An 11,221-nucleotide genomic window follows, 5' to 3' on the forward strand; every position below is an offset into this window, starting at 1 on the left:
GATCCTTTCCCAATCTGTTGGTGGTCTTTTTGTTTTATTGACGGTGTCTTTTGCCTTGCAGAAGCTTTGCAGTTTCATGAGGTCCCATTTGTCAATTCTTGATCTTACAGCACAAGCCATTGCTGTTCTATTCAGGAATTTTTCCCCTGTGCCCATATCTTTGAGGATTCTCCCCACTTTTTCCTCTATAAGTTTCAGTGTCTCTGGTTTCCTATGGAGTTCTTACCCACTTTTGGGGCTTCAATCCATCTCACAGCTCTTCCATAAGAATCTACAATCTCCTTCCAAAGCTTGGCTGTAGGTATCTGCATCTGTTTCAGTCAACTTCTGGGTAGAGCTTCTCAGAGGACAGTTATGCTAGGCTCCTGTCTGCCAGTATAATATATTATCATTAATAGTGTGAGGGATTGTGCTTGCCCATGGTTCTAAAATTGGGTGGTTGTTGGTTGGCCATTACTTCAGTCTCTGCTCCATCTTTAACCCTGCATTTCTTTCAAACCAGACAAATTTCAGGTCAAAAGGTTTGTGGGTGCGTGTTGTTGTTATAGCTCCACTAGGAGTCTTGTAGGGCTATAGGAGGTGGCCTCCTCAGGTTCTATGTCCCCACTGTTTGACATCTCAGCTAAGGTCACCTTTATTGAGTCCTGGGAGCATCCCCTATCCAAGGTTTCTGAGACTTCTTAGAAATTCCACGCACTGCCTACCTCCTCAACTGCACATTTCCATTCATTATATTGTCCCTTTGGCCTTCTCTGCTGTTTCTCCTCACTCCAGAATCTGACACCCCATTCCCATCCCTATTCTCTCTTCCTTCCCTTCCTTCTGCCCCCATGACAATTTTATTTCTCCTTCTCTGTGATAGTCAAGCATCCACACTTGGACCTTCCTTTTTGTTTACCTTCTTTAGGTCTGTGGAGTGTATTTTGGGTATCTTGTATATTATGGCTAACAAGTGCATACCATGCATGTCTTTGGAGTCTGGGTTACCTCACTCAGAATAGTAATTCCTAGTTCCATCTATTTACTTGCAAAATTCATGATGACCTTGATTTTAGTAGCTGAATAGCATCCATTTTGTAAATGAATCACATTTTCTGTATTCAATCTTTTGGTCAGGCACATCTGGGTTTGTCCACTTTCCTGCTGTTACAAATAAAGCTGCTATGAACATAGTGGATCACATGTCCTTGTGGTATGGTTGAGCACCTTTTAGTTATATGCCCAGGACCTGTGTAGCTGGATCTTCTGTTGGAACTATTTCCAATTTTCTAAGGAAGCACCATATTGATTTTGAGAGTGGTTGAACAAGTTTGAAATCCCCCAAGTAATGGAGAGTGTCCCTCTTGATGCACATTCTCACCAGCATGTGCTGTTTCTTGTGTTTTTAATCTTAGCCATTCTTATTGATATACAGTTTTGGTTTGCATTTCCCTGTTGACTAAGGATGTTCAACATGTCTTCAAGTGCTTCTCAGCCATTTAAGATTCCTCTGCTTAGAACTCTCTGTTTAGCTCTCTCATCCATATTTTACCTGGATTATTTGTTTTTTTGGGAGTCTAACTTCTTGAGTTCTTTGTACAGTTTGGATATTAGCCCTCTGTCAGATGTAGGGTTAGTAAAGATCTTTCCCCAATCTGTAGGATGTCATTTGGTTCTATTGACAGTGTCCTTCACTTTAAGAGGCTTTTCAGTTTTATGAGGTCGCATTTATCAATTGCTGATCTTAGAGCCAGAGCTACTGGTGTTCTGTTCAGGAACTTGCCTCCTCTTACAATATCTTCAAAACTATTCCCCACTTCAGCTTGGATGAGGGGCGGGAGACTTTTGTGCATATCAGATGTGAATATCCAGAAAATATAGCCTGTTAGTCATTCTGTGTGGTCAGAAGTTACAAAAGAAGCCATTTTGTTGAAGAACAATGTCTTTTTGTCTACCTATCTCACCAGAACTGTGCTCCAGGCACACACACACACACACACACACACACACACACACATTTATATATATATATTATATATAATATATAAATATTATATATAATAAATAAATATATAATATATATATATAAAAGGGTTCTGGGACAAAGGGTGTAGGTCTAATATTATTTTTATGTTGGTAAGTCAGGATGATTACATTCACTGACATTTCTCCCCTAATCCTTCTTTAGTAGTTTTAAAGAATTTGCTATACTTAAAGTTTCACAATCTCAAGAGTTTATTTTTTTATTAGATATTTTCTTTACTTACATTTCTAATGTTATCCACTCCCCTCTGAAAACCCCATATCCCATCCCCCTTCTCCCTGCTCACCAACCCACACATTCCTGCTTCTCTGTCCTGGCATTCTCCTACACTGAGGCATCAAGCCTTCTCAGGGCCAAGGGCCTCTCCTCCAAATGATGTACAACAAGGATATCCTCTGCTACATATGCATCTGGAGTCATGGGTCCCTCCCTCCATTTGTACTCTTTGGTTGGTGGTTTAGTCCCTGGGAGCTCTGGGGGTACTGGTTAGTTGATATTGTTCCTGCAACAATGGGACTGCAAGCTCTTTCAGCCTCTTCAGTCCGTTCTCTAGCTCCTTCATTGGGGATCTTTGCTCAGTCCAATGGTTGGCTGAGAGCATCCACCTCTGTATTTGTCAGGCACTGGCAGAGTATGTCCTGGGGCAGATATATCAGGCTCCTATCAGCAAGCACTTGTTGGTATCCACAATAGTGTCAGGTGACTGTATATGGAATGGATCCCCAGGTGGGCAGTCTCTGGATGGTCTTTCCTTCATTCTTTTTCCATATTTTGTCTCTATATCTCCTCCCATGGGTATTTTGTTCCCTCTTCTAAGAAGGACTTAAGTATCCATACATTGGTTTTCTTCTTGAGCTTCATGTGGTCTGTGAATTGTATCTTGAGTATTCCAAACTTCTGTGGTAGTATCCTTTTATCAGTGAGTATATACCATGTGTGTTCTTTTGTGATTGGGTTATATGACATGGATTCTACTAATAATAATTTGTTTAGGAGAAGAATAATAACTCTCATAGTTCTCTCCTTCTTTATACTTCTACAATACATCATCACTATTTGTACAGCTACTTAACATGTTCAAAAGGTGAGTTGTGGGTATCCCTTTCTGTTCTCATATAAACAAACCAAAACCACATGATTTTTTTGGAAAGCTCTTGTGTTGACAGTAGCAAATTTTCTGCCATATTCTTGCATTAGAAAGGGATTTCTTGGGCTGGAAAGATGGTGCAGTAGGTAAGAGCACTGACTGCTCTTCCAGAGGTCCTGGGTTCAACTCCCAGCAACCACACCATGGCTCACAAACATTGGTAACGGTATCTGATGCCATCACTTGGTTTGTCTAAAGAGTGACAGTATACTCACATGCATAAAGCAAATAAATAAACCTTAAAAACAAAAAGGAAAGCATTGGTAGAGTGAGGGGATGCAGTAGGAGGAGGCAGCAATTGGAATGTAAAATATGTAAATAAATAAATAAATAAATAAATAAATAAATAAATAAATAAATGAAAAGGGCATTCCTCGGTCCAGTGTGGTCTAAATGACAACATTTGTGTTTGGCTCACAAAATTAATTAAATAAATAAATAATAAACAAACAAATAGATACCTGTTTTGACATCCCAAATCAATAAAGATTAAATGAAGGAAGCTTAAGAGTTTTAGCATAGTAAATGTTAACAAGCTATTGCAGAAGATACTACACTCTTGGGTCATAACAGTTGAAAAATTCAAACTTCTACTGAGCTCAAAACTCCTTTTCTACTGGATGATTTTAAAAATGCTGGACTGTGCTATACAGTCTGTAAGGGGAAAAAAAACTCATCAATGGTCTTAATGCTATTGGGAATCAAGAACTACAGTAATGACTGACTTTTCAAGATATACTCATGGCTGTATTGATGGTATGAGCATATTAGAAGTGTTCTATGTTTCTTCTTGATTCTGTAAAAAACATTCTGACCAAACAAAACAAAACAAAACAAAACAAAACAAAACAAAACAAAACAAAACAAAAACTAACTTATCTAGGGGAGGAAAGGATGTTTTCCATTCTATATTTCCAGGTTATAATATAATATGGAGAGACATCAGAAGAAGAAACCCACTGCTTCATCTTGAAGGAAAGATGACCTACTCTTCCATGCATCATTCTTTCATCATTGAATTCATTCCCAGCCAAGAAGTAAGTACAATCTATGGTGGCTGCTGTTGACGGCTTGTCCTCTTTGGGTTCATGCTTTTATAGCATTCTTACACAACACAGGACCATTTTTTTTTTTTTTTTTTGGAGAGAGTGTCATCTTTTGTGCTGGGAACCTCTTAGAACAATTAACAATCTAGAAAATCCTCCACAAACTTAATCAAAGAACAATCTCACTTAAGTGCTCCCTTTATTGAAACTCCATTCTCACAAGATTCTAGACTATGTCAAATTAAGAATTCAAGCAAACTAGGGCAGGGTATATACAACTATTTTCTGACTGGGTGTAAGACTCACTCCAAATGGTAGAATTTATGCCTGATACTCTTCAAACATAGCCAAGATCCTAGTACTGGGGATAATAGAGGGAGAGTCCTCTATTCTTAATTAGAAAAATGCATATAGTGTCAAAACTGCCTTCCAGAACCTTTTCTTTTCTTTTCTTTTTTTTTTTTTTTTTTTTTTGGTTTTTCGAGACAGGGTTTCTCTGTATAGCCCTGGCTGTCCTGGAACTCTCTCTGTAGACCAGGCTTTTCTATATGATGTAGACTAGTGAACCTTTATACTCTCAGTAAGAAGCTCTTTGTTTCTCTCTTTTTTATAATCTACAATAAATATAGTAATTAATTATATAGGAAGTAATATAATACAACTTTCCAGGGTTCAGAGAACAGATTAAGTATGGAATGACATACCTTAAATGAGGCTCCTTTATGACACCCTCACCTCATGTGGCTCAATAAACATTGTGAAGTTAGGGAGGAAAGCTGCAAATGCCAGGAGATGGGGAAGACTATTGTGAAAGGTGTCTTTTAGACAAGGCAAGATCATTACACTCATTAATTCACAGATGTTGTAGTTGACCGCACAGGACCTATGCAGATTAAAGCAGTCAAACCCAGAGGTAGAACAGGGAAGAGCCCATGAAGACCTAGCTGAGAACTCTGACAGCTGAAAGCTGCTATGGTAAGCAAAGTCAGTTTTCCTCAGGGAAGTGTCCTTTGTTAAGTTACCCATGCTACAGTGTATATCTTGCCTTAGTTTTAATTCTAAAGTTTTCACAGCCTAGGGTCATCTGAGAGGATAGGCTTCATCTGAAGAATTTCCTATATTATACTCATCTATAGGCATATCTTTTTAAAGGGAATTGTCTGTGTTATTAATTGATGCAGAGGTACCCAGGCCACTGTGACTGACACTGTGTGTGTGTGTGTGTGTGTGTATGTGTGTGTGTGTGTGTGTGTGTGTGTGTGTGTGTGTGCTTTAAATAAGCAGCATCTATCCATGATCACTAACCTCCAGGTTCCCACCTTGAGTTCTTGCCCTGAGTTTTTGAGATATTGGATTATGACTTGGAATTATACTCTTCATTTCTCAGTTGATTTTGGGTAAGAGTGTTTTCACGTAGCTACAGAAAAGAAAGTGTAGCACAAGTCTATACTTTGACACATAAAGGCAGTTCTAACTTGTCTCAATGGAGTATGAAAAGATATAACAAAGTTGGAAGTGGAATGTGTCTAGTAAAGGAGAGGTGATGAGGACTTCATGTGAGAGTTGGTAGTTGATATGATAAATGCAAATTGTATACATATGTGAAAAGTTGAAAGAATGAATTATGTATGCATATATATATGTAAAACATAATGAAATTTTTAAATGTTTATAGTTCTCTATATAGTGTAACATAGAGGAGATGAAAATAGCTACTCTCTGTAATGTAACTTAAACATGAATGACAATAGTGTATACATTACAAATAGTGCTAAACAGGATTGACAAGGTAGATCAGTACAAAAAAGAAAGTGCCTCCATGCCTGACTTACCTGAGTTTTATCAGCAGAATTCATAGTAGATTGATGACTCACACACAAACACACACACACACACACACACACGAACAGTCACAAACAAATACACAATATAAAAACAGTACCTAGATGATGGATCATATATAGATATATGATGGATAGATAGATGATGATAGATAGATAGATAGATAGATAGATAGATAGATAGATAATGAGATCGTGAGATAGTAAGATAGTTGACAGATACATGTTCATAAAAAGAACAGTGATAATCAAACTATGATAATTCAATGGCCAAGGACACTTACCCAGAATTGCAAGGCCCAGGGCTTGATATCCAGTAAAACAAAGTAGTTATTATTAAGTACTTCTAGAAACACACAAACTGCATATAAGGAAGTATTTAATTTAAAAAATCAGGCCATAAATGGCTTAACTTAAAAGGATAGTCATGTGAAAAGGCACAGAATCTAGAAGATGATATGAAAAATTAATAGTCACTCTGCTAGAATGAATGCAGTTTTTTGAAGTATCATTCTCTTGGTATATTGCTTTTATAATTAAAAATTAAAAATTACTGTCACAAACACTGTGAGAGCTACCCTTCTGAAAAACTAATCATAGAATTGTAAATCTATGTGTTTTACAAGGCTATTTGTTGCATTTTTGTATTAATGAAAAATCGAGCACATCTTAAATGCCCAACAGTACATGATTAGTTTGACAAATTAATGCATATTTAAAAGGATGGATGCTATGTTGGCTATAATAGCACTACTATAATAGATTAATTGTATTAGGAAGGAGCGTTAAGTATGAGGAAAAGCAGATGTAGAATGCAGAACACATCATTCCATGCTCACTCAGTGTAGAATTGCTGAAGTGCTTAATGTACAAGGATTAGCAGAAGCTATCTCTGGCCAATGTATATTACTTTACTGCTATTTATTCATTTGTTCAGTTTGATTTCTTATTCAATGAAATTTTATCACATTTAATGCAATAACAAGAAATACTTTCTGATAAACTATTTTACATTAACACTGTATTTTTCATGTTCAGGCCACGTCAGCTAAAACAGTTTCCCAACCCTTTAACCATAATACCTACCATTGGAATCCATTCAGTGACTTAAACTTTGGCAGCAAATAGATTGACAAGATCCTTTTAATCTTTCTTCATGTTTTTCCATTTCTCTGAGATAAAGTGTAGGGTGGCCCATGGTGGCCATGAACTTTCTATGTGGCTGAGGATGTGCTTTAACTTCTGTTCTTTCTGCCTGCATTGTCAGTGTAGGTATTATAGGGCTGTATGCATCATGCTAAATGTATCTCATGCTGGGAAGCTGAACTAGAGACTTGTAGACAATAACCAAGAATTCTACCATCTGAGCAGCATCTTCTTTATTCTTGAATGTTTCTTAAGCAATTTAAAGATGGAAATGTAAATCCTTCAGTAACATCATTGCCTAACGTCTATATAATTATTCATATTACCTAATGAATTATGGCAAATTGTTTTTGTTTGGATCTCTGCCATCATCTCCCTTATGAGAGTACAGATTCTTTATCTATTCTTTCTATAATTTTTTCATAAAAATGTTTTCTATTCTCTTTTGGGGAGATTGTAATATAATTTAAGCCCCCCCTTTTTTTTAGACACAACCTTTGTCAAAATGAAAAAGTGGTAGATGACAGGAGCTTAGCAGGTGTGACTAGCTATCTTAGCTGTACAAAAGTTGAATCGTAAAAATCCCTGTTATCCTCAGTTTAGACAGCACGTGAGGCTCTGGTGATGTCTGGCAACAAGGTAATATCCAGGAAAGTGAGAGTAGGAAGTATCCAGTACAGTGTTTTACCTGTTATAAAAGCAAAGAAGAACTCAGGGAAGTAAGAACACAGGGATTACATACGAAAAATAAGAGTTTGAACTTCTAATAATCATTAGTGTTTTTGTTCAACAATATGTGGTGCCTTACTATTTATGGTTATTATGGAGTTGTATAAGAAGGATGTGAGAAAAACAAAGTGTGGAATAATGATATAAAAATGAACTCATCCAAGTGGGTTGTGCAAGCCTAGAAGCCCAACATGTGGAAGAGTGACCCAAGAGAGTTGCTGGGAGTTTTAGGCCAGCCTGAAAGTTCTATAATGCAATCTTTAAAAAAAGAAAGAACAAAGAGAAAATATAAGCTCTATTTTAAAAAAAGATAGAAATAATGATTTTTAGTTAAATGGTAATGAATACAGATCTTGGACTCACTTTAGTAATTAAAGCTTAACAAATTAGCATATGGATTATATTTGATTAATGCTTTTCTTGACTTATAACTCTAAAAGGTATCACATAGGCAATTTCCTGAGTAGTATTTGAATTATATTATTTCCTTTTCAATTTTTGAAACCGTAAAGAAGAAAGATTTTTCTCCTTTGTTGTGAGGACTTTGGGGGACATGATTATAGGAATTATGTTGTGAAAGACTTGAAATATTAACATAATTCTATAAACTGAATTTTAATATCAGAAAGAGTTCAATGCTTCTGATGTTCAGTGTATTAGTGGAATTATTAGACATTTCTTTCATATTTGCACCCAAGCTTTTATTCCAGGCTCCAAACAAACTTAGTCTTACATCCTGGCTCTCCAAAGGCACTTGTAGCCTGAGGTGGGATTCAGTTTCCTAAGGAACAGTAATCCACTAAAAAATCCACCCCAGCATGCATTGTGCCTCATTCGTTTCGTCTGTATGGCTGAGCTCCAGATGGATTTAATGCAATGTGAGAGATCCTGAAGGACACAAATGAAAAGACAGATAAAAATCAAGACGGAAAGTTTATCCCCTCAATACAGTTGCATCCATCAATCTGTGAAGTTGATTCCAGAAACAGCAAATTATAGGAAATGTCCAAATTTGAATGATAATACATTCTTTCAATGATGCACTAACCTGAACATTTTGAAAAAAATCAATTATGGGATGCAAAAAGCAAACATTTAACTCACTCCTAGCTGTGTAAAGAAAACTTTGAATGAAGAAGATAAGTATCGGCCTGCTCTACAATAGTTACATAGTTTATGAACAGGAAGATTTTGTTAGTTAGTTAAAAATCACTTAGAGTCTTTATCTTAGCTCCTCTGACCAGTTTCAACATAGTTTTAATTTTCATTTGTCTGATTGCTAAAAATGTTCAATATGATTTAAACATTTCTTGGAGATTTTTTGTTTCTTCTTTTGAGACCTTCTTGTTCAGATGTATAGCCCTTGTAAAATTGGTTCATTTGTTTTCATGACCATTTATTTGATGAATTTTTAAGTATTATAGATATTAATCCTCTTCTAGAGGTATGAATGTGGCCATAATTCACATTCATACTCAAATGATCTTTTTCCTTTGTCACTATTTAGGTTTTTGTTTGTTTCTTTTGTTTTGTTGCTTGGTTCATAGGCTTGCTCTTTATCAGTCTTTGGCCTTAGCTCCTGAACAGATAAAGTTTTTCTGTCCCTCTGTGTTATAGGCCTTGGGTGTGTTTTCTTCCTAAAGTTTCAACATTTGCTGTTTCACACTAAGATGTTTATGAAATAATAAAATAAATTATAGAAAATCAAAATAAACTTTGGAATTTATTTTTGTGCACAGTGTATCTATTTATCTAATTTCATAATATGTACCTAATCTCAGTATTTAATATGTGGACATCTAATGTTCCCAGTATCACTTGCTGAAGATTCAATCTTTTCTAAAATAGGTGGTTTGGCATTATAATTAATTAGGAGATTGTTGTAAACACATTAGCCCTGTTTCACATTCTATTTTGTACTGCGGACATACTTAAAAAAATCGGTACTATGCTGAATTTATGATAGCTCTGTAGGGTAGCTTGAACTCTTTTGAGGTAGTCCCTCCAGAATTGCTTTTATATCTTTACTTGAGCTACTGGCAAGAGTAATAACACAGGAAAAGAAAATTAATAAAGGAAATGTTAAAGTCAAAATATTCCCCCATGAGATCATGTTTTTATATACAGAAAAACCTAAAAGTTCTACACAAAACTTCTAGAAAATAATTAATACTTTCATTAAAGTGGGAGGATAGAAAATCAACTCAATATTATCAGTAGCCTTTCTATTTATAAGTAAGATAAAGGCTTAAAAGAGATCATGGTCAAACTACTCTTCATAGTATCATAAAAATATACCAAATAATCAGAAAATGAAACTTAAACATGGCAGTCCTCTGCTACGTATTTACTGGTGATCTTGGACCAGCCCCTATATGTTATTTGGTTGGTGGCTTAGACTTTTGTAGCTCCCAGGGGTCCTGGTTAGTTAATACTATTGTTTTTCCTATGGGATTGCAATCCCCTTCAATTCCTTCAATCCTTCCACTATCTCTTCCAAAAGAGTCCCGACCTCAGTCCAATGCTTAGTTATAAGTGGCTGCATCTGTCTCAGTCAGCTGCTTGTAAAGAATTTCAGAGGACAATCATGCTAGACTCCTGACTGTAAGCACAAAATAGTAACCCTAATTTTGTCAGGGATTGAGGTCTCCTTGTAAGATGGCCCCCAGGTTGTGTCTGGTCTTAGTGGGGAAAGGTGTGCCTAATCCTACAGCAAATTGATACCCCTGGGAGGAGGAATTCTGAGGAGGACACTCTCTCAGAGGCAAAGGGGAAGGCAGATCCAGGGCAGAACTCTGTGAGCAAGAACATGGAGTGGGTACAATATTTGAGATGTCCCAGGGACTGAAACAACAAGCAAAGAATACACAGGGAGTGACCCGTGGCTCTGGCCACATAGGTGTCAGAGGATGGCCTTGTTGGACATCAGTGGGAGGAGAGTCCCTTGGGTCTGAGGGTGTTTGATGCTCCTGTGTAGGAGAATGTCAGAGCAGGAGAACAGGAGTATCCAGGTGGGTGGGGGAACACCCTCATTGAGGCAGGGGGATGAGGAATGGGAAAAGAAGTTTCTGAAGGGGAGACCTGGAGGGGAAAGATATTTGAAATGTAAATAAAGAAAATATCCAATCAGAAAGATAAACAAACAAACAAACAATAAATAAATAAATTTAAATTAATTCTAATTGAACAAAGAAAGGGAAAAGAAGAGAAGAAGAGAAGAGAAGAGAAGAGAAGAGAAGAGAAGAGAAGAGAAGAGAAGAGAAGAGAAGAGAAGAGAAGAGAAGAGAAG

The sequence above is a fragment of the Mus caroli genome, chromosome 8, assembly GCF_900094665.2.
Source record: "Mus caroli chromosome 8, CAROLI_EIJ_v1.1, whole genome shotgun sequence".
Taxonomy (NCBI): Eukaryota; Metazoa; Chordata; class Mammalia; order Rodentia; family Muridae; genus Mus; species Mus caroli.